The 27,551-nt window shown below is 39.1% G+C and overlaps 1 protein-coding gene across 11 annotated transcripts in view; it reads left to right on the top strand.

Moving 5' to 3' along the window:
- DENND1A (DENN domain containing 1A) overlaps nt 1-27,551 on the top strand; it is a 553,495-nt gene that overhangs the window by 1,705 nt on the left and 524,239 nt on the right. The window lies entirely within an intron of this gene.

The following is a 27,551-nucleotide window of genomic DNA, read 5'->3' as shown; positions in this document are numbered from 1 at the left end:
TCCAATTTGGGTGTGTGGCTTTGGACTCTATCTCCCCTTCCAGCCAGGTCCTCTTGTGGCCTCTCCCTTCCTCTGCCCCAGAACTTGAGATGTTTTATCTCTAATTACTAACAAATGTTCACTTTTTCTCTGTGACTAATAGAATTGTTTAAGGGCATTAAAAAACAAGTTGACAGCATAGCCTTTTCTATAAAACAACTTTCCTAGGACACTTTAAACCCTCTTACAAGAAAATCTGTGGAATGTGTTTATTTCAGCGTTTTGAGAATTGTACTAGGGAAGTTTGAAAGAAGGGCCTTTAAGGCGAAATCTAGTAATTGTTCAAACATTGCATCTCAAGTCCAGGTGATGCCCGTGCAGTGTAACCCTTGCCCAGCTGTGCAGTCAGCTGTGTGATTAGATGTCTCATTTACAAAATATGAGATAGCTGCAGCAGCCCTGAGACATCTGCTAAATGAAACTAGAAAAGTTTGCTTATGATAATAAAAATGAAAGAGTTGCATGAGCACTCTGTTAAATCTTTATTTTTGTGGAAATTGGAAAAAAGTTAGAAGCATGCTCCAAACAAGAGCTTGAGAGGCTTGGGAGGTAAAAAGATGTAGTTTGTGAAACATTGGGATTAAATAGGCACTCAAGTGTAGTTCCTGCTTCCAAGTAAGAGTTGTAAACTTGGATTTCAATAGCACTTAGAAACACTTTCCAGAAGCCATCTTAGAGTTGCAGAGTATGCATGAGGACACTTACCCTTCTTGTTACAGAAAAGTTCAGAAACTTGCCTGACACGAGGCAGTGAGTATCTGAACCAGCGTGAAAATCCAGCGAGTAAAATTCAGATGGCTAGCTGTCAGATCTCTCTGTTGCTCTCCAAGGTAGTGGGTTGACAAATACATTTCTCAAGTGTGTTTTGTGGAACCCATCACTAATTCTGAGCACTTGGATAAGGGAATTTACAAAGGCATGGAATTGTATTAAGTGTGAAATGAGTATGAAGAATAGCCTTATTGATCTTGAAAGTAGACTACGCTGTGATAAAACTTAGGCTTGGGAAATATGTTAGCTTGTGGTGAAACCGAAAAAGATGAAGACAGAAGTTATGAAAAGCAGTTGTGATTTATAGTGACTGTTGATTATGCAACTTCTTCCTGTAGCTAGGAATGGGGATGGAGAGGAAATTGCCCACTTAAGTGCTCCTCTAGTTGTTGGAGAAAACAGAGCTTTGGTTACTACTTCTTGGCTGTTCCCTCCTGGCAGGGCATTCAAGGTGTTCTCCTGGCTGTGGTGAAACTAAGTGTGCAGGTTTCATTGAATAGGACAGTCTTGGAAGCAGGAGCAAGGGGGAGGGGTTGCCTTTGTTTTCTCTTGCTTATCTCTGAGGTAGCAAGTCAGTTGACTAGGTGGAATCAGATCTAGGTTCAAACTCCAGCTCTTTTTAATGCTAATTATGAAACTTCGCACAGACTGCCTTTTCAAACTCAGTTTCCCTGAGGGTAAAATGGGGAGGACTGTGTCCAAGTTACAGTGTTATTATGAGCAATGAACACAGTATCAATATAAATGCCAGGTCGATATTAAACACTCAGTAATTGTTAGGTTTTTTTCTTTTTTCATCGTCTGTATCAAAAGACTAAGAACATTGCTGTATATGAGAAATGTCAGAGAAAGGTATGTTTAAGGTAATGGAAAAGAAAATTTTAATGATCAAGGAATTAGACTGTTAACATGCAGAGTAGGGCTTAACATTGTCTCATTATTAAAAAATAAAAGTTGATTAAAAACAATATTGTGTGCAGTTGTTAAGCTGATGTCTGTTGTGTGATCCGTGGTAAAGCACGTGAGTTGCTAGGCACAGGTGTTGAGATACAGTGTTTGATCAGACTTCTCTTTCAAACTTAAGCCTGGTTGAACACAATCTCTGTCAGGTACCATGGAAATCCTTAGTGTGAACCATGCCATGAAACTCTCAACTACTGTCCAGTGGTGGTGATGCTATTTATTAGCCACATTTTTCAAATGAGAGAATGGGAGTGTATAGGCCTAAGATCAGATGCCATCCTCCAGAAGCCTGCCTTGATGCCAGTTTCCTGTTGCCACCCCACCCCTCCTGTTCCAGTCTAGGCCAGGTGCCCTTCCTCTGTTTCTGTGGCCCCTTGTGTTTATCGCAGTCACAGTGCTAAATCTCGTTTCTTGTCTATCTCCCATACCATGCTGGACACAAAATTCTTGAGAGCAGGGACTGTCTTTGAGTTCTCTGTATGAAACTCAATGCCTGGCACATGCTTGTTTAAGAAGAGTTCATGGAATGCATTTAAGAAATGTGTTAGGATCTACATTAAGATCCTAATTAAGACTCTGAGTTCTCCGAGTTGAGCATACATCAAGTTAAAAAAAGTTAAACCCTTGTGGAAGAAGAGTTTTGTATTTTATAAATTTTTAAGGCAAATTGTACTGGTTTAGCAGGCCTTTCATTTTAGTAGAGTATTTAGTTCATGCTCTTCTTTTTTTTGAGATGAAAGGGAGTTTTGCTCTTGTTGCCCAGGCTTGAGTGCAATGGCTTAATCTTGGTTCACTGCAAGCTCTACCTCCCGGGTTCAAGCAATTCTTCTGCCTCAGCCTCCCCAGTAGATGGGATTACAGGCATGTCCCACCGTGCCTGGTTAATTTTCTATTTTTAGTAGAGACAGGGTTTCTCCATGTTGGTCAGGCTGGTCCCCAACTCCTGACCTCAGGTGATCTGCCCACCTCAGCCTCCCAAAGTGCTGGTATTACAGGCGTCAGCCACCATACCCAGCCTCATGTTTATTTTAATAAAGGAACATTGTCTTGTCTCAAATCAATAGCTAATGGACAAAAAAAAGAACGTCACCAGTATGCAGGTAGCACCCTGGAAACCTAAATCTTAAACCTTTGTGGACATTTATCTAGAAGAATAAAAAGAGCAGTGGTAACTGACAATCTTCGACAGGTATGTTTAAATCTTATTTACTGTTTGAATGATCCCAGTGGACTGGAATGTGGTTAATATGAAGCAATTTAACTGATAATGCAGACACACAGCAGGAAACTATGTGGCAGTTTAATATTGCTTGTGGTGACATCCTAGAAATTGCTTCCAGGCACCAAGTGCAGGAAGTGGGTTGTAAGTAATCGAAGGAAGTTTTCTAAGTGAATTTGAAGAAACGTGACATTTATGGACTCAGAGAAAAGTATATTCTAAGATTTGGAGGCATAGGAACAGGGTAGGGCAACTAATTTGGCCTTGTGGTAGTGATTATTCTCATTAGCCTATATACCTGTCTTCTGTCCCTGTCAAACTGTGACCTCTGAGGTTAGTAACGAAGAAATTTATCCGTTTATTCATCCATTCACCTACTATAGAACTAAGAATATTAAGCTAAGAATATTAAGCATGTATTAAATATTAAGAATATTTAGAATATTAAGAATATTCTTAAACTAAGAATATTAAGCCAACATGTTAGCAATTATTACTATAATTAGTAGTAATACTGTGCCTAGCAGTGTGCAAATTATTAGGGACACAAAGATGAAAAGTATTTTTCTTTAAGGTTTTCTAAAGTAGTGGAAACAAATGTAAAACAAAAACAACCCCCTTCAGACTCCCTCCCCACCAAAAAGAAAAAAAAAAGTGTAATACAGTATAAGTTAATTGCAATGGTGGAGATGCCACTGGTGATGAATAGGTGAGTAGGTGAAGAAGAGACTGTCTTCTGGGGAAGAGGGTGGGTCTGGAAAGGAAGGCTTCACCAAGAGATCATGTTTCAGCTGAGACGCGTAGGGGTGGGTGGTTAGCAGAGGGAGTGGAGGCAGTAGTGATGGTGGTGGTATCAGCAGAGGAAGCAGTACGTAGGAGGACGTGGCATATTAGAGAAATAAAAATAGGATCATTTGTTAGGCACTTAAATGCCAGGAATTGTGTTAGACATTGGGAATTACAATGGTGAACAATACACGTTTACTTCTGGTGCCTACAGTCTTGTGGACCTGACATGAAAAAACCAAGTAAATTCACAGAAAGCTTATGTGGTTGTTGGAAAGCACATGATGCCTCTGAGAGAGTGATGGGAGTGACTGTCCTATTTTAGATAGAGTGGCGAGGTAAGGCCTCACCGTGGAGACGACATTTGAGCTGAGACTTAAAGGATGAGGAGGTATCAGTCATCTAAAGAGACTAGGCGAGTCTTTTTATTCCAGGCAAAGGATAGAGCATACCCAAAGCCCTTGAGGCAAGAAAACCCTAGGCATATTTCAGGAACAGAAGGCCGGTGGGTTTGAGTAGTGACTGATGGCAGAGAGGCTTGGTGGTGAGGTCAGAGGAAGAGAGCCTGGGCAGGGTCTTGTAGGTTGTGGTAATCTGAAAACTTGAAGATATGAAATTTTATAGTATGTGAATCTTATAAGATTATAGCATAAGATTCACATACTATAAGGTTTGCTTTTTTTTTCGAGACACAGTTTCACTCTTGTCCAGGCTGGAGTGCAGTGGCGCCATCTTGGCTCACTATATTCTCCACCTCCCTGGTTCAAGTGATTCTTGTGCCTCAGCCTCTCGGGTAGCTGGGACTGCAGGTGCCCACCACCATGCCCCGCTAGTTTTTGTATTTTTAGTAGAGACTAGGTTTCCCCATGTTGGCCAGGCTGGTCACAAACTCCTGATGATCTGTCCACCTTGGCTTCCCAAAGTGCTGGGATGACAGGCATGAGCCCAGTCCTAAAATTTACCTTTTAAATGGTTGTAAGTATATTCACAAGTGTGATTGATTACAAGTAATTCCAGAACTTTTTCATCACCCTGGAAAGAAACCCCACGCCTGTTAGACACTCCTCATTCTCCCAAACCCTTCTGTCCTAGGCAATCGCTAATCTATGTGCTATAGATTTGCCTATTATGGACATTTCATATATTAATAAATAGAATATGTAACCATTCGTGCATGGCTTCTTTCACTTAGCATAATGGTTTTAAGATTTATCCATGTTGGAGCATGTTTGAGTATTTCATTACTTTTCACTGCTAGATAATATTCCATTGTATGGATATGCCACATTTTACCCAGCCATTTGTCAGTTGTTAGGTATTTGAGTTGTTTCCCCTTTTCATCATTGTGAATGATGTTGCTGTGAACATTTTGTGTGGACATACATTTTTTTTTTCGCTTGGGGATATACTTAGGAGTGGAATTGCTGGATTGTATGGTAACTCTGTATAACATTTTGAGAAACTGTTTAAATTGTTTTCCAAAGCAGCTGTACCACTTTGTGTAAAGTGGTTTTTTATTGTGGTTTTGGTTTGGCCCAAATGAGTTACACAGAAAAGATCAGAGTAGATGGAGATAGGTTTCTCAGAAGAGGTTGGAACTTGAACTGCTAGAAAGGGGAGATTTGGAGAATGGAGAGGGATTACCAAAGGAAGAAGAGTGGAAGTTATATGACTTAGAAATGAGGATAAATCCGTCTTGTTTCAAGTATAGAGGAGCTATCCAGCTTATGATAGCTCTAGTCTAGTTTGTTTTGACTGTTCTTTAAAGGATCCCATTGCCAAAATGCGCAAGAGGGTTGCTTTTTCTTGAGGCCTGTCGTATAGCACAGTTGACATATCTCTGATTTGTGATGAGACCAAGAGTTGGAACGTGACTTCCTTTCCAGGCCTTCTCCCTCTACTGCCTTTTCCCCTCTTCCCTTTCTCCACCACAGTGCTGTCTTCCCGGTCTCCAAAGGTGAATGTAGAAAGACTTAGAGTGGTGGAATAAAAGTCTTGTTGAAGACCAAGCTTTCCATTATTAGTGCTCAGAGTCAGCCACTTGAATTTTCATAACTTTTCTGGAAAACATGTTGGTGCTACTCCATCATTCTTCTCTTAGCCGTTGTAGTAGACTTAGAGGGGATTGTATAGCAGACAGGAAGGTGGAAACAGGAGGTAAGACCTGGAGGATTGCTCTAGGAAAGTATGTTTGCATTCAGTTACTAAATCTGTGTAAGTTCCTGGCTGGAGTTCGGGTTGCAGTTGTAAAGGCCCAGCCTTTTTCCTGGCCCTAGGGAGAACTAATCTCTGGGTTCATAAAATCCTTTTTGCTTAAAAGGGCTTTGTGGGGACATGGAAAGATGAGGAAGAAAAATAAACAAAATGAAGTTGTTTTGTTCTCTACTTTTATTGAAATTCATACCTACTCTTTCTAAGTATTCAGGACTTGAAAACAGCCAAATAAGAAAAGATAAGAAAAGATATGTTAAAAAATGTGCATATATATATATATATATATATATATATTCCTATAGAAAAGAAAGGTGTCATTCCAAAAGTTCACTTGTAAGTTGGTTATGGCATTTAGAATGTATTTTCCACTTCGAGATACTGTTACGTACAAATCAGTGACTGTTGAGGGCAAGGGCATTCCAGGTAGAGGGAACTGTGTATGCAAAAGTCATAGGGAGATAAAAGGTAAAGCTGAAATACAGGATGTGAGGATAAAGATTATAGGAGAGGAAGCCGAAGAAGTAGGCATGTGCCAGTGGGATATGATGCCACTGAAGGGTTGAACGGGGGATGTGATGTGATCGGATTTGGGTTTTAGGTAGATTATCCTGGCAGCAGCAGTTTAGAGCAGGGATATCTCTGGCTTGTACAAGATGATCCACTGGAACGTGAGAAGACTATATTAGAAATTGCATTTATTTTTATATCAACCTTCAAAGTTGTTTTTTGCATTTTTAATGCATGTATTAGTATAGTAAGGCATTATTATAATTTATGGATATTTGTCAGATCTATGCTCACTTTTTTACAGATAGGAAGAATGCATGAAAAAAATGGGAGGCCACTGGATTGTGGAACTGTATAATAGTTTTTACTGCTGAAATTCAAGGACCAGAGTAAGGTTTTGGCAGTGTAAAGGAAAGGAATGACGGGCTGGCATGGTGGCTCATGCCCGTAATGCCAGCAGTTTGAGAGGCCCAGCGGGTGGATGGCTTGAGTCCAGGAATTTGAGACCAGCATGGGCAGTATGGTGAAACTCTCTCTACAAAAAAAATACAACAATTAGCTAGGTGTGGTTGCCTGTATCTGTGGTCCCCCCTACTTGGGAGGCTGAGGTGGGAGGATCACTTGACCTCCCACAGAGCTCAGGAGACAGGTTACAGTGAGGCAGGATCATGCCACTGCATTCAAGCCTGGGTAACAGAATGAGACCCTGTCTCAAGAAAAAAAAAAAAAAAAAGATGGATTTGAGAGATTTTAAGTAGAAATGACAAGACTTGGTGACAAATTACATGTAAGAGGCAGAAGAATTAAAAAATGATGTGCCCAGGTTATCGGAGTTATGTTACAAATGGAGTCTTTGTTAGGTGAGGACTGGATATTTTTGCTTTTCTGAGGAAAAGTGAAAAGTTATAATTGGGATAAGGCATTTTAGTCTGCAGTGAGAAAGGAAGGAATCTTTGAGGGATCTATAGTGAATGTGTATGCTTTATTAAATAAGTAAGACTTAAAGTGGGCTGGACCAAATTGCCGAAGGGCAACCTGTTCATGGTAGATTTAGAGACCAGGGATAAAAACACCTTTTGAACTCACTTTAGCCACAGGAAAGGTTTCAGGAGTGTTGCATTGATTTTGCCTACACTGTATGAATAAATGGAAGGAAGGAAACCAATCTAGAGAAGATGCTGTTTGACTCCAGGCTGGCAGTTATTGTACTCCAGGGTGTGAGAGGAGCCAGGGGTATGTGAGCATTGGAATTTTGAGTCCCCAGAACTATACATTCTTCCTCTGAGTTCTAAATTTCTGAGCTTCAGGTTAAAAAAAAAATTATTTATGGAAGGAAGCTAATAAATTCACCCAGAGGGTTGTTGTGATAATTAAAAGGGATCTCGTGCCTAGTTCTCAGTGGAGATATGACTGTTTAGTAAATGGCAGCTATCATTGATACTGCTTGGAGAGGATAAAACACAGTTGTCTGAACAACCTGGAGTTAAAAATAAGTTAAAAGACAGTAAGTATGTTCCTTTTTATAGTATTACAGTTTTTTTGTTTTTTTTTTAAAAAACCAAAGTATTTGCTTCCTTTCAGTAGGAATGTTAGGATGACACGTAGCGTTTTTTACTGAATTTATTTGAAAGATTGAGATGCTGATATATGCAAATCACTGTTGCTCTTGTTGGTTAGGAAAAAAGGAAGCCTGTAGTCTACTAAGACAGATAAGATGAGCATGCAAACAATTAGAATTAATAACATTTAAGAACACGTATGCCCCCAGCCAGGCCTGGTGGCACATACCTGTAATCTCAGCACTTTGGGAGGCTGAGACAGATGAATCATTTGAGGTCAGGAGTCCGAGATCAGATTGGCCAATATGGCGAAACCCAGATTCTACTTAAAAAAAAAAAAAATTACAAAAATTAGCTGGTGACGCACACCTGTAGTTTCATCTACTTGGGAGGCTGAGGCATGAGAATTGCTTGAACCTTGGAGGCAGAGGTTGCAGTAAGCCAAGATTGAGCCACTGTACTCCAGCCTGGGCAAAAGAGCAAGACCCTGTCTTGAAGTAAAAAACAAACAAAACCACTTAATGTTCTGTGTATCATAAATATTGGAAATTTTTTCAGTTTTATAAAAGATTTATACAAATACTTTATCTGTTTAACTGGTTCTACTGTTCAGTCTTTTTTAATTTTTATTTAAGTTCTGGGATACATGTGCAGAACATGCAGGTTTGTTACATAGGCATACATGTGCCATGGTGGTTTGCTGCACCCATCAACCCATCATCTACATTAGGTATTTCTCCTAATGGTATCCCTCCTCTAGCCCCCACGCCTCTGACAGTCCCTGGTGTGTGATGTTCCCCTCCCTGTGTCTGTGTATTCTCATTATTCGACTCCCACTTATGAGTGAGAACATGTGGTATTTGGTTTTTTGTTCCTGTGTTAGTTTTGAGAATGATGGTTTCTAGCTTCATCCATGTCCCTGTAAAGGACATGAACTCATCCTTTTTTATGACTGCATAGTACTCCATGGTGTATATGTGCCACATTTTCTTTATTCAGTTTATCATTGATGGGTATTTGGATTGGTTCCAAGTCTTTGCTATTGTGAATAGTGCTGCAAAAAACATAAATATGCATGTGTCTTTATATTAGAATGATTTATAATCCTTTGGGTATATACCCAATAATGGGATTGTTGGGTCAAATAGTATTTCTGGTTCCAGATCCTGAGGAATCGCCACACTCTCTTCTGCAATGGTTGAACTAATTTGCACTCCCACCAACGGTGTAAAAGCCTTCCTTTTTCTCCACATCCTCTCCAGCATCTGTTGTTTCCTGACTTTTCATTGATCACAGTGCTAACTGGCATGAGATGTATCTCATTGTGGTTTTGATACGCTTTTCTCTAATGAGCAGTGATGATGAGCTTTTTTTCTTGTTTGTTGGCCACAAAAATGTCTTCTTTTGAGAAGTGTCTGTTCATATCCTTCGCCTTTTTTTTTTTTTTTTTTTTGAGAGAGTGTTTCCCTTTTGTTGCTCAGGCTGGAGTGCAATGGCTCTTGGCTCACCGCAACTTCTGCCTCCTGGCTTCAAGTGATTCTCCTGCCTCAGCTTCCCGAGTAGCTGGGATTACAGGCATCTGCCTCCACACTGGCTAATTTTGTATTTTTAGTAGAGACAGGGTTTCTCCATGTTGGTCAGGCCGGTCTCGAATTCCTGACCTCTGGTGATCCGCCCGCCTTGGCCCCTCAAAGTGCTGGAATTACACGTGTGAGCTACTGTGCCTGGCCCTTCACCCACTTTTTGCTGGGGTTGTTTTTTTCGTATAAATTTAAGTTCCTTGTAAGTTCTGGATATTAGCCCTTTGTCAGATGGGTAGATTGCAAAAATATTCTCCCGTTCTGTGGGTTGCCTGTTCACTCTCATGATAGTTTCTTTTGCTGTGCAGAAGCTCCTTAATTTAATTAGATCCCATTGTCAATTTTGGCTTTTGTTGGCATTGCTTTTGGTGTTTTAGTCATGAAGCCTTTGCCCACGCCTGTGTCCTGAATGATGTTGCCTTGGTTTTCTTCTAGGGTTTTATGGTTTTAGGTCTTACGTTTAAGTCTTTAATCCATCTTGAGTTAATTTTTGCATAAGGTGTAAGGAAGGGGGTCCAGTTTCAGTTTTCTGCATATTGCTAGCCAGTTTTCCCAACACCATTGATTAAATAAGGAATCCTTTCCCCATTGCTTGTTTTTGTCAGGTTTGTCAAAGATCAGATGGTTGTAGATGTGTGGCATTATTTTTGAGACCTCTATTCAGTCTTTTTAAAGTGATTTTTTTGTTCATTGTTTCTTGGTGCTGGAACCTATTTTTAAACTTTTTATTTTGGAAAATTTTAAACATCTATAAAAGTAGAATAGTGTAATGAGCCCCAAATTCCCACCAACCAGTTTCAGTACTTATGTTTTACCTTGTTTTATTTATAGATAACTGACCATAACTCCCTCCCCTGCTCTCCAATCCTGGATTATTTTGAAGCAAATCCCAGATGTTGTCATATTATCCTTATATTGTTTTTGAGACAGAGTCTCACTCTGTTGCCCAGGCTGGAAGGCAGTGGTGCAGTCTCGGCTTACTGCATCCTCCGCCTCCCAGGTTCAAGAGATTCTTGTACTACAACCTCCCCAGTAGTTGGGATTACAGGTGCGTGCCATCACACCTGGCTAATTTTTGTATTTTTAGTAGAGATGAGACTTCACTATTTTGGCCAGGCTTGGTCTCGAACTCCTGACCTCAAGTGATCTGCCTGCCTCTATCTCCCAAAGTGCTGGGATTACAGGCATGAGCCACTGAGCCAGACCCCAGATGTCATATCGTTCTTAAGTATTTCCATTTATGTCTCTAAAAGGTAGATTTTCTTTTTAAAAAAACATCACATTTTCACACCTAAAAAATTAAAAAAAATTAAATTTTTTTTTTTTTTTAAGGTGAAGTTGTACTTTATCGCCCAGGCTGAAGTGCAGTGGTGTGATCTTGGCTCACTGCAACCTCCGCTTCCCAGGTTCAAGCAATTCTCCTGCGTCAATCAACTTCCTGAGTAGCTGGGATTACAGGTGTGCACCACCTCACCCAGCTAATTTTTGTATTTTTAGTAGAAACAGGGTTTCACTGTATTGGTCAGTCTGGTTTCAAACTCCTGACCTTTAGCAATCTACCTACCTAGGCCTCCCAAAGTTCTGGGATTACAGGTGTGAGCCACTGTGCCTGGTCAAAAATTTTTAATGTTATTAAATATCTAGTGAGTGTTCAAAGTTTTTCAGTTATATCAATTAAAAAAAAACAGTTTATTTGTTTGAATCGGTGACTTCATACATTGCAATTGCTTAATATTTGCTGTCTTTTTACCCCATGCTGTTTATTTTTTGAAGAAGTGGGTTACTTGTCCTATATGATTTCCGTTGCATCCTTAAGGTTTGTTTAAGGCATTTTCCGTCCCCTTTATTTCCTGAAAATTGGTAGTTGAATTAAGTGACTTGACATTCAAGTTCACTTTCTTAGCAAGAATGTTTTCAAAGTGGTGATAGGTACTTCCATCAGGAGGTACATTATGTCTGGTCATCTCTCTTTTTGATCTGTCATTAGGGGTTGTAAAATACTGATATTTTGTTTCTATCACTTCTTCACACTAGCTGGAATACTTGTAAAAAGAAAACTTGTGCATATCAACCACTTGGTTGCTCTGAGATGTAGTTCATATGGGAAAGGCAGGGTAAATACTTGATTTTGTTATTTTGTAAACATTTTTCAAAGGTAACTAATTTTTGAGAGAGGGGAGTGTCACTTTAAATGCATTTATTTTAAACTTATTTGCTATATTTCAGTCTACTGTAGTTATTGTCCTCGTTGATGTTTAATTTGTCTTATCTTTGTCCAGTGGGAATTTCAAGTGAACTGTGAAGTCCTCTTGACAGCATCCTGGTAGTTCCTAATAGCTCCCTCGCCTTTTGTTATGACAAGGTATTCCAGGCTCATCTTCTGTGTTTCCCGCTCCAGACCCAGTGTTTCTCTAAAGAGTCCTGGTTCCTTTTGGTGGGAAATAGTATTATAAAACACAGCCTGGGATTTAGGACTTTTGGGGATGGGGTGAGTTTGCTACCAGGTCAGTCATAATTTCTGGGTTTCTCCAGGGGTCAGATTTTGGAAATATGTGTGTGTATTTTTAACGGTAAATTGCATTATATGCTCATATTGCTTTTTCCAGTTCTAGACGGTAGCAGTTTTATTTAACCGCATCACATTTACATCTGAATCTCCTATATCAAAGTCTTGATTTCCAACAACAACAATATATTTACTCTTTTGCTTTATCCCACAATGCCTAGACAACTCAACAGCAGCACCAACGTTACCAACAACAATGTGATTACTGAAAATACTTACTTTTTTGCTTTTTAAAACTTGGCAGTTCTTTTGATCCTTAGGATATATGTTACTAGGACTGTAGTCAAATTACTGTTTTAAAGCCAGTAGAAATAGTTCTTTTTCCCTGTGGTGTATCACCAACTTAATACATAGTTAGGTGTTTTTTGTTGTTGTGTGTTTTTTTTTTTTTTTGAGATGAGGTTTTGCTCTGTTGCCCAGGATGGAGTACAGTGGCACGATCTCGGCTCACTGCAATCTCTGCCTCCTGAGTTTGAGCAATTCTCCTGCCTCAGCCTCTTGAGCACCTGGGACTACAGGAGCCCCCTTACCACACCAAGCAAATGTTTGTATTTTTAGTAGAGACGGGGTTTCACTTTGTTGGCTAAGCTGGTCTCCTGACCTCAAGTGATCTGCCCATTTCGGCCTCCCAGAGTGGTGGGATTACAGGCAGGAGCCACCACCCCTAGCCCACAGTCAGGTTTTTATAATTTTTTCTTATAATCTGTTGGGATTACTGTTTAAAAATAATTTGATTTTTAAAACAATTACTTAAAGTATATTGTTTCAAAGCCAAAGCTCCAAAACAGATACATTCATAAGTTTAACTTCTATCCCTGCTTGCCACCTTGTTCCTTCCCTGTCATAGGTTCTGAGTTTGTTTTTAGATATTCATCTGTTCTTCCATTAAAGAAAAGCAAATACATAGATATAGTCATACCTCCTCTTGTCAGGCCCTCAGATAAATGATGGCATTCCATGTGTACTATTCTCCCTTTAACTTTTCTCATTTTATAAAATACCCTGTAAAGAGGTCTCTCCTGGGAAAATAGAGGGATCTTCCTCCTTTTTCTGTAGGACAGCAATAGTACTCCATTGATGGATGGACTGTGGTTTATTCAGTCTGTCTCATAATTATGGGCATTTATGTTGCTTGTAATCTTTTATTATTAGAAATGGTGCAGTAATGAATAGTCTTGTGTACACACCTTTTTGTATTTTTACCATTATAACATTGTGATAGATTTTTCCAAGTGGGATTTCTGGGTCAAAAGGATAATTTTGTATGTAATTTTGCTAGATATTGTCCAATTCCCCTCCATAGAAATTGTGCCAGTTCTTATTCCCACACATGAGAGTGCTCGTTGTCATACAGCTTTATCAACAGAGTGTGTTTGTCACACTAAACATTATTTTTATCAGTTAAAATGCATGCAAAGTTATAAGCATATATGGTAACAAATCAAATAGTTCATAAGAGCCTGTGATGAGCAACAGTCCTCTACCCTGTTCTTCCCCAGTTCCATTCTTTGGGACAAACTCTTATTAACTAATCCTGTTTTTAGTTTTTCTGGTGGTTAACTCATAACAATAGATAAATATCTCTTAACTTTAGACTATCTGTTGACTCTGTGAAATGAAAGATAAGTAACTTTATAGTACTTCTCTCTTCTCATCTGATTCTTTATCTATTTTATATTGCTTTGATTTTTATAATGGTTATTAACTTAGATCTTATTGTTCCATTAACCCTCAACACTGTCTTTTGATTTCACACTTTGTGAGGGGAAGGATATTACCCTAGCTCTTCCTTCTGTATGGAAGTTTTAAAGTGATACTTTTACATTTATATGGTCATTTAAATTTTGATCCATGACCAGATTCAAGTCTTTCATGATTTGTCTTTAGGTTAATTCTAAAAATGGAATGTTACTATGAATATTTAAATATAGGTATTTAACTCCACTAGATTGAGTAGGATGCTAAAATAACATCTTCTTCCCATTTGAAGGAGAATGTTAACATCAGGGTTACAGTAATTGTTTTCTTACAATCCATCCAGAATTGAAAATTCTGCTAAATATCTGGCATCACAAATGTGTATAAAAAGTTTTGAATTTATTTGTACAAAACCTCAAATTATTTGTACACTAGCCCTGTAGAGAGAGCAGCCCAGGAGATCATGCAAACGTACAAGAGCTTTCATCCTCATGTTGGCAAGATGGAAACCTCTACTTTGCAGTCTTTGTGGGGCCTTGGCCTGGGTGGTAGTTTTTGGCTAGCAGAATGTGGCATCTGATGATGTCAGAATCAGCATGCCTCCTGAGCTTGGGACTGAGGCTGAGATAGTTTAGATTTTTGTCGCCTCCAAATCCCATGTGGAAATGTGATTCCCAATGTTGGAGGTGGGGCCTGGTGGGAGGCGATTGGATCATGGGGATGGTCCCTCATGAATGGCTTGACATCATCGCCTTGGTGATGACTGAGTTCTTGCTCTAGATCATGAACTACTGTTCATGATCTGGTTGTTTAAAAGAGTGTGGCTCTTCTCCCTCCCTCCCTTGCTCCCACTCTCACTATGTGACACACTGGATCCCTGTCACCTTCCACCATGATTGTAAGCTTCCTGAGGCCTCGCCAGATGCCAGCACTGTGAGCCTACAGAACTAGGAGCCAATTAAACCTCTTTCCTTTATCAATTACTCAGTCTCAGGTATTTCTTTATAGCAACAGCAGGAACAGACCAACATAGGTGTCCCTCAGGACTTTCTGTTGGCCTGTGTCTTTTGACCCTTCTTGTGTTTCTTGGCAAAGTGCATGATCCTTAGTAACTAAGGTTCTACCCCCTTAAAGGATATCTTTATGATCAGGGCCCATCGATGGCATTTTTATATCATTTTGGAACTGGTTATATGTGGTATGGTTCTTGGACTTGGCCATGTCTGCACTGCTGCCTGCAGTGCAGAAAGTGCCTGAGACTGGAAAACAGAGGTCTGTATCTGGATTTTGATTTTTAAAGTAGTAGTCTTTCTCTTCTTTCTCCTCTTCCAGAGTTTCTTAAATCTTTTCCCTCTTGCATTATTTGTTTTTATTGTATCCTTAATTTTTTCTACTCTTAAAATTATACTTGCAGTTTTATCCAGGCTTTCCTGTTCCCCTGATGGTTCCCTCCCACCTTCCTGTAAAATCCTTATAAAATTGGCTTTATTGTTATAATCCTGGAATGTCCCCTCATCACTTTTCAGGGTTGATTTGATTATTTCCTGGCCCTGTGTGATCATTTTACTTTAATTTTTCTGCTGGAGTACATATTCAGATTCTTAAAGGAGACAGCCACAGTAGCACACTTGCAGAAAGGATGCATAAAAAGTAAACTTTGAGTTCCTGCATGTCTGAAAAGTATCTGCTTTCTCACAGGGGATCAATAGTTTGTATGGGCATGGAGTTCTAGGTTGACAAAATTTTCCTGCTGAACTTGGAAGGTATTTTTTTTACTGTCTTCTGTCTGGCTTTCTCTGACATTGCTCTGGAAGGGAATGAGGATGCTCTTCCTTGCTTTTGCAAGGTTGGGATGTAAATTCAGTTTCCCTACTCTGCTTCCATTGACATCCAAGTTGAGGGATTCCCTGTTACTGTAGGGTGAGAGTTCTGGCTCCCTAGTAGGCCTCCACTGAAACCTCCCTGGCTGGATGGAAGATAAAGGATGGCCTTATTCTTGCTCTCACGGGGGACTCAGCAGACACCAAGGGGTGGAGGGGAATGGTCTTGTCCCATTTCGTCACTGGAAGGTGATGAAAATCCTTAGTCTCTGCTAGGCTTCCTTGACACCATCCTACAGGACATGGGAAGGGGAGCCTTGTTACTGCCAGGTGAAACCACATTGATGGGGTCATTGTTACTGCCTGGTGGGGGATGATGTAATTCCCAGCTCCCTCCTTAGGTTTCTGTAGCACTACCCTGGCAGGGGTGGGCAGCGTGGGGTTCCTCATCACAGCCCAGAAACCTAGGCTTTCTGCTTGTCCTTTTTGGATTTGGGTGAGGGTGGGACCACAGGGTTTTCTGTGGCATTTAGTGAGTATTTTCTAAAAAATCTTCTGTCTTACTAGCTGCCCATTTTGGTCCTTTGGCTAGAGAGAGCTTGGGTCTGCATCAGTTGGTATTTCCAGGTTGCTGACCTCTCTGTCTCCGACAATGTGATGTATGAGGCAAGGAAAAACCCAGGGAACTCACCTCTGCTCACTCCTTGGGTCCTGAGGTCGCTAGATGTTCTGTTTCTCTCTCTGTCTTTAAGAAAACCATCTTATGTTTGTCTTATTTGTAATGTGCAATTTTTTTTGTTATTTCTAATGTAGATTTTTCTTCTGCCATTATACGTATTTTTAAACTTTTTTTTTCTTTTTACTGTGGTATTTATTTACATACAGTAAAGTACATGGATTTTTAAGGATACCACTTGATTAATTTTTAATGGTTATATACTCATGTAGTCACCATCCAGATCAAGATAAGGTATTTCTAGTATAGTATAAGGCTCTTCATGCCCCCTTCCAGTCAGTACCCATTAAAAAATAATCACTATTCTGATTTCTGTCACTGTAGTAATTTTGCCCATTCTTGAACTTCATATAAATGGAATCTTGCAGTATATACTCATGTATCCGGTTTCTTCTGCTCTACATTTTTTTGGTAGAATTCATATGTGTTGTTGTACGTAACTGTAGTTCATTGTTTTTCATTGCTGCATAGTACTCCATTATGCTAATATACCTCTATTATCCATTGTATTATCAATAGGTATTTAAGTTGATTTCCATTTTTGGCCATTATGAATAAAGGTGTTATGAATATTCTTATACATGTCTTACAGTTAACAAAAGTGTTCCTTTCTGTTAGGTTTATACCCAGGATTGAAATTGCTTATTCAAAATATATAAATATGTTTAGCACATGTTGACAGTTTTCCAAATGGTGTGCCAATTCATATCTCATCAGCTATTATATGACAGTTCCACTTGTTTCATATCCAACACTTTGTATTATAGTCTTTTTTTTTAGCCATATTATTGGCCATTAATGTCATGTTTTCGTAGCTCTGTAGTTTTAATCTGTATTTCCCTGATGATTGACTACTCATGTTGAGCACCTTTTCATATGCTTGTTGGCAATTTGGGTATCTTCTTTTGTGAGGTACGTATTTGTGTTTTTTTTACTGTTTTTCACTGTGTCGTCTGTCCTTTTCTTACTGATTGGTAGGTATTCTTTATATTACTGAATGCGAGTACTTTGTCAGACATAAGTATTACAAAAATCTTTCTGCATTCCACAGCTTGCCTTTTTACACTTAATAGTGCCTTTTTTTTTTTTTTTTTTTTTGAGATGGAGCCTTGCTCTGTTGCCCAGGCTAGCATGCAGTGGCTTCACCTCGGCTCACTGCAACCTCTGCCTCCCAAGGTTCTAGTGATTCTCATGCATCAACCTCCCAAGTAGCTGAGATTACAAGTGTGTGCCACCGCACCTAGATAATTCTTGTATTTTTAGTAGAGACAGGGTTTCACCATGTTGTTCAGGCTGATCTGGAACTCCTGACCTCAAATGATCTGCCCACCTAAGCCTCCCAAAGTGCTGGGATTACAGGCGTGAGCCACCGGCCGGGCCACTTAATAGTGCTTTTTGATTAACAAGAGATCTTGTCTATTTTATTCATACTTTCTACTTTTTCATGTGTTCTGCTTAAGAAATCTTTACCCAACCAAAGGCCATAAATATGCTTTTGTTTTATCCTAGAAGCTTTGCTTTACATTTTAATTTTAGTTCTGTGATGTGATCCATTTAATATGAAATTTTTTTTTATTGCATTTTAGGTTTTGGGGTACATGTGAAGAACATGCAAGATAGTTGCATAGGTACACACGTGGCAGTGTGATTTGCTGCCTTCCTCCCCTTCACCTATATCTGGCATTTCTCCCATGCTATCTCTCCCCAACTCCCCACCCCCTGCTGTACCTCCCCTATTCCCCCCAACAGACCCCAGTGTGTAGTGCTCCCCTCCCTGTGTCCATGTGTTCTCATTGTTCAACACCCACCTGTGAGTGAGAACATGCGGTATTTCATTTTCTGTTCTTGTGTCAGTCTGCTGAGAATGATGTTCTCCAGGTTCATTCATGTCCCTGCAAAGGACATGAACTCATTGTTTTTGGTTGCTGCATAATATTCCATGGTGTATGTGTGCCACATTTTCCCTGTCCAGTCTATCATCGATGGGCATTTTGGCTGATTCCAGGTCTTTTCTATTGTAAACAGTGCTGCAATGAACATTCATGTGCTTGTGTCCTTATAGTAGAATGATTTATAATCCTTTGGATATATACCCAGTAATGGGATTGCTGGGTCAAATGGAATTTCTATTTCTAGGTCCTTGAGGAATCGCCACACTGTCTTCCACAATGGTTGAACTAATTTACACTCCCACCAGCAGTGTAAAAGTGTTCCTATTTCTCCACATCCTCTCCAGCATCTGTTGTCTCCAGATTTTTTAACGATCACCATTTTAACTGGCGTGAGATGGTATCTCAATGTAGTTTTGATTTGCATTTCTCTAATGACCAGTGATGATGAGCATTTTTTCATATGTTTGTTGGCCTCATGTATGTCGTCTTTTGTAAAGTGTCTGTTCATATCCTTTGCCCACTTTTGAATGGGCTTGTTTGTTTTTTTCTTGTAAATTTCTTTTAGCTCTTTGTAAATTCTGGATATCAGCCCTTTGTCGGATGGGTTAACTGCAAAAAGTTTTTCCCATTCTGTTGGTTGCCGATTCACTCTAATGACTGTTTCTTTTGCTGTGTAGAAGCTGTGGAGTTTGATTAGGTCCCATTTGTGTATTTTGGCTTTTGTTACCAGTGCTTTTGGTGTTTTGGTCATGAAGTCCTTGCCTACTCCTATGTCCTGAATGGTTTTGCCTAGATTTTCTTCTAGGGTTTTTATGGTGTTAGGTCTTATGTTTAAGCCTTTAATCCATCTGGAGTTAATTTTAGTGTAAGGTGTCAGGAAGGGGTCTAGTTTCTGCTTTCTGCACATAGCCAGTTTTCCCAACACCATTTATTAAACAGGGAATCCTTTCCCCATTGCTTGTTTTTGTCAGGTTTATCAAAGATTGTATGGTTGTAGATATGTTGTGTTGCCTCCAATGCCTCTGTTCTGTTCCATTGGTCTATATCTCAGTTTTGGTACCAGTACCATGCTGTTTTGATTACTGTAGCCTTGTAGTATAGTTTGAAGTCCGGTAGTGTGATGCCTCCTGCTGTGTTCTTTTTACTTAGAATTGACGTGGCTATGCAGGCTCTCTTTTGGTTCCATATGAAGTTTAAGGTGGTTTTTTCCAGTTTTGTGAAGAAGGTCATTGGTAGCTTGATGGGGATAGCATTGAATCTGTAAATTACTTTGGGAAGTATGGCCATTTTCATGATATTGATTCTTCCTAACCATGAACATGGAATGTTTCTCCATCTGTTTGTGTCCTCTCTTATTTCCTTGAGCAGTGCTTTGTAGTTCTCCTTGAAGAGGTCCTTTATATCCTTTGTTAGTTGTATTCCTAGATATTTTATTCTCTTTGTAGCAATTGTGAATGGCAGTTCGTTCTTGATTTGGCTCTCTTTAAGTCTGTTATTGGTGTATAGGAATGCTTGTGATTTTTGCACATTGATTTTATATCCTGATACTTTGCTGAAGTTGCTTATCAGTTTCAGGAGATTCTGGGCTGAGACGATGGGGTCTTCTAGATATATTAGCATGTCATCTGCAAATAGAGACAATTTGTCTTCCTCCTTTCCTATTTGAATACCCTTTATTTCTTTTTCTTGCCTGATTGCTCTGGCTAGAACTTCCAGTACTATATTGAATAGGAGTGGTGAGAGAGGGCATCCTTGTCTAGTGCCAGATTTCAAAGGGAATGCTTCCAGTTTTTGCCCATTCAGTATGATATTGGCTGTTGGTTTGTCGTAAATAGCTTTTATTATTTTGAGATACATTCCATCAATACTGAGTTTCTTGAGGGTTTTTATCATAAAGGGCTGTGGAATTTTGTCAAAGGTCTTCTCTGCATCAATTGAGGTAATCATGTGGTTTTGTTTTTGGTTCTGTTTATGTGGTGAATTACGTTTATAGACTTGTGTATGTTGAACCAGCCTTGCATCCCTGGGATGAATCCTACTTGATCATGGTGGATAAACTTTTTGATGTGCTGTTGCAATCGGCTTGCCAGTATTTTATTGAAGATTTTTGCATCAATGTTCATCATGGATATTGGCCTGAAGTTTTCTTTTCTTGTTGAGTGTCTGCCGGGTTTTGGTATCAGGATGATGTTGGTCTCATAAAATGATTTGGGAAGGATTCCCTCTTTTTGGATTATTTGGAATAGTTTCAGAAGGAATGGTAACAGTTCCTCTTTGTGTGTCTGGTAGAATTTGGCTGTGAACCCATCTGGACCTGGGCTTTTTTTGTGTGGTAGGCTCTTAATTGCTGCCTTGACTTCAGATCTTGTTATTGGTCTATTCATAGTTTCGACTTCTTCCTGGTTTAGGCTTGGGAGGATGCAAGTGTCCAGGAATTTATCCATTTCTTCCAGGTTTACTAGTTTATGTGCATAGAGTTGTTTGTAATATTCTCTGATGATGGTTTGAATTTCTGTGGAATCTGTGGTGATTTCCCCTTTATCGTTTTTTACTGCATCTATTTGGTTATTCTCTCTTTTCTTTTTTATTAATCTGGCTAATGATCTGTCTGTTTTGTTGATCTTTTTGAAAAAACAGCTCCTGGATTTAATTGATTTTCTGAAGGGTTTTTCGTGTCTCTATCTCCTTCAATTCTGCTCTGATCTTAGTTATTTCTTGTCTTCTGCTAGGTTTTGAGTATTTTTTATCTTGCTCCTGTGGCTCTTTCAATTTTGATGATAGGGTGTCAATTTTGGATCTCTGCACTCTTCTCATATGGGCACTTATTGCTGTAGATTTTCCTCTAGAGACTGCTTTAAATATGTCCCAGAGATTCTGCTATGTTGTGTCTTTGTTCTTGTTGGTTTCGAAGAACTTTATTTCTGCCTTCATTTTGTTGTTTATCCAGTCAACATTCAAGAGCCAGTTGTTCAGTTTCCATAAAGCTGTGTGGTTCTGAGTTAGTTTCTGAATTCTCAGTTTTAACTTGATTGCACTGTGGTCTGAGAGACTGTTATGATTTCAGTTGTTTTGTATTTGCTGAGGAGTTATTTACTTCCAATTATGCAGTCAATTTTAGAGTAGGTGTGATGTGGTGCTGAGAAGAATGTATATTCTGTGGATTTTGGGTGGAGAGTTCTGTAATTATCTATCAGGTTTGCTTTTTCCATGTCTGAGTTCAGGTCCTGGATATCCTTGTTAATTTTCTGTCTGGTTGATCTGTCTAATATTGACAGTGGAGTGTTAAAATCTCCCACTATTATTGTGTGGGAGTTTAAGTCTCTTTGTAAGTCATTAAGAACTTGCCTTATGTATCTGGGTGCTTCTGTATTGGGTCTGTATATATTTAGGATCGTTAGCTCTTCTTGTTGTATCGATCCTTTTACCATTATGTAATGTCCTTCTTTGTCTCTTTTGATCTTTGTTGCTTTAAAGTCTATTTTATCAGAGAGATGAGAATTGCAACTCGTGCTTTTTTTTGCTCTCCATTTGCTAGGTAAATCTTCCTCTATCCCTTTATTTTGAGCCTTTGTGTATCCTTGCATGTGAGATGGGTTTCCTGGATACAGCACACCGATTGGTTTTGGCTTTTGATCTAATTTGCCAGTCTGTGTCTTTTGATTGGTGCATTTAGCCCATTTACATTTAGGGTTAATATTGTTATGTGTGAATTTGATCCTGTCATTTTGATGCTAGCTGGCTGTTTTGCCCATTAGTTGATGCAGATTCTTCATTTTGTTGATGCTCTTTAGCATTTGGTATGTTTTTGGAATGGCTGGTGCTGGTTGTTTGTTTCTATGTGCAGTGCCTCTTTCAGGAGCTCTTGTAAAGCAGGCCTGGTGGTGACAAAATCTCTTGAGTACTTGCTTGTTTGCAAAGGATTTTATTTTTCCTTCACTTATGAAGTTTAGTTTGGCTGAATATGAAATTCTGGGTTGAAAGTTATTTTCTTTAAGGATGTTGAATATTGGCCCTCACTCTCTTCTGGCTTGTAAGGTTTCTGCCGAGAGATCTGCTGTGAGTCTGATGGGCTTCCCTTTGTGGGTGACCTGATCTTTCTCTCTGGCTGCCCTTAGCATTTTCTCCTTCATTTCAACCCTGGTGAATCTGATGATTATGTGTCTTCTTGAGGAATATCTTTGTGGTGTTCTCTGTATTTCCTGGACTTGAATATGGGCCTACCTTGCTAGGTTGGGGAAGTTTTCCTGGATAATATCCTGAAGAGTATTTTCCAGCTTGGATTTATTCTCTTTGTCACATTCAGGTACACCTATCAAATGTAGATGAGGTCTCCTCACATAGTCCCACATTTCTTGGAGACTTTGTTCATTCCTTTTTGCACTTTTTTCTCATGAAATTTTATATATGATGTCAGTTATACATCAAGGTTAATTCCTTTTCTTCCCCATGTGGTTGTCCAATTGACTTAACGTTTATGGAGAAGACCATTCTTTTCCCACTGAATTTCAATGGTATGTTTCTTGTAAATCAGGTATATGTTTGTGTTTCTGGACTCTGTTCTTTCCATTGTATTAATACCATGTTATCTTAATTACTGTACCTTTACAGTAAGTCTTGTTATTTAATAGTGAAATTCTTTCAATTTTGTTATGCAGATTGTTTGGACTATTCTAGGTCTTTTGCATGACCATATACATTTTATAATCAGCTTGTGAAATTCCATATTTTTGTTGGAATTACATTGCATCCATAATTTGTAGAGTTGATATTAACAATATTGAGTCTTCTAGTTAGTGAAGATGACATATCTTGCCTTAGGTATCTTTAATTTCTTTCAGCAGCATTTTTTAGTTTTTTTGTGCAGGGTCCTGAACATCTTTTGTTAGAGTTATTTGTAGGTCTTTGATTTTTTTTTTTTCATACTTTGCCAAATGGCATTGCTTTTTAAACATTATTTTCTACTTGTTACTAGCATATGGAAATACAATAGATTTCTCTTGTATGTTGACATTGTATCCAGAAACTGTGCTAAATTTACTTAATTCTAATAAGGTTTTTAGGTTAGTTTTATTTTCTATGTATACAGTCAGGTTTTCTGTGAATGACAATTTTACTTCCTAGTTTTCAATCTTTATATTTCTTGCCTCATTTCACTGGGTAAAACCTCTTACATGATGAATAGGTTCAATGAGTACAGATACAGTGGTCTTATACCTGAATTTGGAGGAAAGTGCTCAATATCTTAACATTTCTTCAGTGTCAGCCAGTATGTTGATATCTGTTTGTCTTAGATGCCCTTGATCAGTTTGAGAAGTTTCTTTCAATTTTTAGGTTGCTGAGAGTTTTTGTCATGAATGCATGTTGAATTTTAACAGATGTCTTTTCTGCATCTCTTGAGATGATTATGATTTTTCTATTTTTCTGGTTTTATGTAGTGAATTACATTTAGTTTCCAATGTTAAACCAGCCTTGCATTCCTGGGATAAACCCATTTGGTCATGTTATACTATTTTTTTTATATTATTGTTTTCCATTTACTAACATTTTGTTTATTTTATGTTTACATCTATATGAGAGATCTTGGCTACAATTTTTCTTTTTTGTAATGATGTTGTCAGATTTTGATATCAAGGTTGCATGAGCCTTTTTTGTTTGTTTTTTCATTGTGGTTTTTTTTTGAGGCAGAGTCTTCCTCTATCTCTAGGTGCCAGGCTGGAGTGCAGTGGTACAATCTCAGCTCACTGCAACCTCCGCCTCCTGGGTTCAAGCAATTATCCTGACTCAGCTTCCTGAGTAGCTGGGATTACAGGCACGTGCCACCATGCCCAGCTATTTTTTTTTTGTATTTTTAGTAGAGATGGGTTTTCACCATGTTGGCCAGGATGGTCTTGATCTCCCGACCTTGTGATCCGCCCACGTTGGCCTCCCAAAGTGCTGGGATTACAGGTGTGAGCCACCGCGCCCGGCCTTGTTTGTTTTTTTAAAAAAAGCTCTTGTTACTTGTCTTGTTGTCCTCTTTGCTTCTTTGCAGCTTTTTGTTCCTGTTTTGCAGAGGTGGTTTCTTTTCTGTTCTATTTAAGGATGTCAGTTTCCTGAAGCATATTTCTTAATCTTTTTCGGAAATATATTCTTCCCAGAGATGATCATGCTTTTTTGTCATTCGCAATAAGTTTTGACTGATCTTTTATTTTTCATTTGCTCTCTTGAGCAAGGAGAGCTCTATCTAGAGTTGCTGTTTTGTCACAGGTGGTTGGATGGGTTACCATGGGCATTGTTCTTTGTGCTTGTGGTTGATGGTCAGATTCCCTTCTCAGATCTGTGGCCGAATAACTGGTTTATGATCATTGTTCCCAGTTGAATTCCTAGTGACTAGCAGGCATTTGCACTACTAACGTAGAACTTTATTGCCTTACAAAATAAACTGAAATTTCTAGAGTGCATTCTGTTAGAACTGTTCCTGTCTCTGTTTTCACTGAACTTCTTGTACATAATTATTATAATCAATGTAACTAATATTAACTTAAGAGATTAGGTAGCTACTCCTGCCTGTTAGTCTCTCTCTTGTACATGTGTGCACGTGTGTGCATGCGTGTGTGACCCATGCGTATAACCAGGACTGAAGGGAAAAATGACTGAAGGTGGAAGGCAAAGGAACCTGTTAGGATAGAAGAGAGGTCATGAGAGCCAACATTTGGATATTCTCTTTTGCTTTATATGATATTGCCTTTATTTTAAGAGTCCAGGTGTCAGTGAGAATTGTCAAGAAGTAGCATCAGAAGATTAGAAGGTCTTCACAACCACATGATGGGGACTCTAGAGTTTGTAGCCTGAGAGAAAAATGTGGCAGAACTAGGATTAAAAATAGGGAAATTGAGATTTTTTTGGGGGGGAAATAAATGATTGCTTTGATTTGGGTTATATTAAGTGTGAGGAGCTTTCCAGGGGCAGGTGACATTTAGACTTGAATGAAGCTCATGACAGGTGGGAACTAAAATTGTAGTTTGGGAATTGCAGAGTGTGGTGATAGTGAAAATGGAAGAAACTTCATGAATTTTTAGTAGGAGAGTAGAGGGCAGGAGAGAGGGAAGAGTCTGTAAGATGTTGGGGACATCTCACATCCTAAATGCAAATATCTAGCCTTGTTGCTTCATCTCTCCGGTGATGTCCCCTTGGTCCTTTCTCCTTTCTTAATGGTCCTTTCTCCTTTCTTTTTTTTTTTTTTTTTGAGACGGAGTTTTGCTCTTGTTACCTAGGCTGGAGTGCAGTGGCGCGATCTCAGCTCACTGCAACCTCCGCCTCCTGGGTTCAGGCAGTTCTACTGCCTCAGCCTCCTGAGTAGCTGGGATAACAGGCACGCGCCACCATGCCCAGCTAATTTTTTGTATTTTTAGTAGAGACGGGGTTTCACCATGTTGACCAGGATGGTCTTGATCTGTTGACCTTGTGATCCGCCCGCCTCGGCCTCCCAAAGTGCTGGGATTACATTCTCCTTTCTTAATGTAAAGGAGAGAGGTCAATCCTCTCTCCTTTCTTAATGGCTGTAATTCCTCCTGACTGGGCTCTTTCTACCACGTTGACTCTTCCAATCCAGTTTCTGTATAGTATCCAGGGTGAGCCTTCAGAAGACTAGTCTGATCATATCAATTGACTGCCTAAAATCCTTCAGCTGCTCTCTAAAATCCACACACCTAACATGGCTTTAAGGCCTTTTGAGACTTCAACTCTGTTAGTATAAAAATAACAGAAATCCAATAACCAAAATTTATTGAACTCTTTTGAACATTAAAACTTATTCCAAATAGTTTATATTTGTTGTCTCGTTAAATCTTCACATTTATTCTTTATCCTTATTAACAACCTTATGGGGAAGGTACTGTTAGATTCCAATTTTACAGATGAGAAAGACACAGAGAGGTTTCCAATTGTGCAAGATCACAGAGCTATCAAGTGGGGAGCAAATAACTATATCATTATATTATTTAATCCTCTCCATAATCCTATGAGGTTAGTATTGTTATCACTGCCCTTTACAAATGAAGTGATTGAAGTCAGAGAGATGTTAGGCTGTTTGTGTGGTGGAGCTGGGACTGGAGCCCAGATCGATGTGACTCTGAGTGTGTTTTGTCTTCCATGCTAGTCTGACCGCAGCCTCATTCATAGCACCCCTCACCTCTCACCTTAAGCACACGTGTAGATACCCTGGGTTAACTTCTGCTCATTCTTTAGGTTTCGGCTCAATTAGAGCTCTGGCTGAGAAACCTTCAGTGAGCATCCTCTTTACTCTTCCTGCTGGACTTAAAGGCACTTTGTTATCAGCACTGGCTGTCAGTGTTCTTTGATTGTCTTTCTTATAGTGTGTGAACTTCATGAAGTCGAGTACTGTGAGCATCTTGCTCACCGTTAAACCTTGAGTAACTTGCACTGTATGTGGCAAATAGCAGCATTCAGTTGCTGTATGTTGGATAATTACATAAATGTTTAACTCAGTGACGCAGTTTAGTGTTGACTGGGTTTCATTCTTGAAAGAATATAATCAGTAGTCTATTTATATGTTTAACTCCCAGTATTTATGTTTGTGATGGTTCCAAATAACTAATAATCTCCAGATCATGTGGCTCTAGCAATCCCCTTTGAGAGTATTATCTTTTTGTTATTTTTCTTAGGCTAATGTTGTGCTTTACCTGTCGTGTAAATACTGATAATCAGAAGAGATGGCAAGCCAAACTGTGCTGGTTTAACTGGTGAATGTAGCCTAGGCTGTCTCACTTGCTGTGACTGGAATACAAAGTCAGTTATTCTTCCAGTGATCATTGAAAGTTATTCCTATTCTGCCTATAAGCTGGTTATTCTCTTTGGTACCACAGGATAAGTAGTTATAGCCTGGAATTGAGGAGAAAAAAATTTATAGTGTCCCGATGGCCTACTTTTTAATATTTTCTCAGGCAAATTGGTCTGACCTTTCCTACCTTGGTCTGACTTCCTCATAGGAAAAGTTTCACATTGCATAGGAAAGAACAATTTAGTAGGAATATAAGTTGCAAATTATTAGTTCAGTGGTGCTCAAGCATGTTCAGGTGATGAAGTACCTAAAAGTCATGGTATTCTGTGGAATACTATGAAATATTTATATATTAAACTTTAAATTACATTTTTTTCCTAAATCAGATACTATTTTATATTACATTTCAGAATAGATAGGGA

This window comes from Callithrix jacchus, chromosome 1 (genome assembly GCF_049354715.1).
Source record: "Callithrix jacchus isolate 240 chromosome 1, calJac240_pri, whole genome shotgun sequence".
Taxonomy (NCBI): Eukaryota; Metazoa; Chordata; class Mammalia; order Primates; family Cebidae; genus Callithrix; species Callithrix jacchus.
The sequence above is the reverse complement of the archived record's forward strand: the minus strand, read 5'-3'. Positions and strand labels throughout refer to the sequence as shown.